The following is a 1,068-nucleotide window of genomic DNA, read 5'->3' as shown; positions in this document are numbered from 1 at the left end:
GGCAATTCCCATTGAGATCACAGATCTCTTTTTCAAGGGCGGCCTGGGCCTAAAGGCCACCTAATGTAAATGTTTTTGTGCTGTGGGGGAAACCGGCATATCAGGAGAAAACCCACGCAAGCACAAAGAGAACATGCAAACTCTGCACATAAAGAACCTTCTTGCTGTGAGGCGTCGGTGCTAACCACTGAGCCACCGTGCTGCCATTTGATACTCACTAAAATTTTACACTTGAATGAATTAAGAGATCACACAACAAGATATACTGTAATATACAGTAAATGCATTTTTATGAACTTGTGTTTCATATGATATATAATCAAATACTAATGTTCTCTAATGTTCTGAGATACACCTTTACACTATGACAAGAAATATCCCATTTTCACCACAAGAAGTCCAAAGTAAATTTAAAGACAAACAACAAAATAAAGTAAAACAAAAAAAAAAAACTTACATCAGCTCTTAGAAGACAGAAAATCACTTTCTGTGAAGTGAACAGGTCGAAGCACACTTCAGCCAGGAGTGATGTCAGAGTGAGCTCCTGATTGGACTTTCACTGAAAACAGAGCGGAGCTTGTGTTTTGTCCTGCAGGGATGTGTTTTTTTCATGCAAATTGTTTTTATGGAGGTGAAGGAAATTTTGTAAATGATTAACTTCATGTTAGATGCAGCATTGTATTTTTACACTTTCTGATCATTGCAGCCTTAAATTTTAAAACAGACAAAGAGTTGCTGTATGTCTTATCATGTGTTCTTTCTGTCTGTATAAACAAAAGTTAGTTACGTTCTGACGTCTGACATAAAAGTCACCATCTTCAGGGCTGTAACCAGGAAGAGCCTGAAGAGATRATAGGGTTGAATCTTTYTTATATGGGGAGAAGTGTTMTGAGAAGTTAAGTGTTTTGCAGAGTCTGTTAGATTCAGCCTGCTGGGCTGTTTTGTCTGGGTTTTAACACAAGGCCTTACGTTGAGGCCTGTGCTGAATGCTGTGCTGTACCTGATTGGAGTCAGATGAGAATGAAGTTGTGAGAAGAAATCCAGTGGATTCGAGCCTACTCAGCAACT

The 1,068-nt window shown here is 38.9% G+C and overlaps 1 long non-coding RNA gene across 1 annotated transcript in view; it reads right to left on the bottom strand.

Annotated features, from left to right (window-relative positions):
• LOC106522238 (uncharacterized) overlaps positions 1-511 on the bottom strand; it is a 935-nt gene extending 424 nt beyond the window's left edge. Inside the window, exon 1 of the long non-coding RNA XR_001310759.1 lies at positions 458-511. This is a non-coding gene — a long non-coding RNA (uncharacterized LOC106522238). The remainder of the gene's footprint in view (positions 1-457) is intronic.
• Between the last annotated feature and the right edge of the window lie 557 nt (positions 512-1,068).

The sequence above is a fragment of the Austrofundulus limnaeus genome, unplaced genomic scaffold, assembly GCF_001266775.1.
Source record: "Austrofundulus limnaeus strain Quisiro unplaced genomic scaffold, Austrofundulus_limnaeus-1.0 Scaffold124, whole genome shotgun sequence".
NCBI classification, from domain to species: Eukaryota; Metazoa; Chordata; class Actinopteri; order Cyprinodontiformes; family Rivulidae; genus Austrofundulus; species Austrofundulus limnaeus.
The sequence above is the reverse complement of the archived record's forward strand: the minus strand, read 5'-3'. Positions and strand labels throughout refer to the sequence as shown.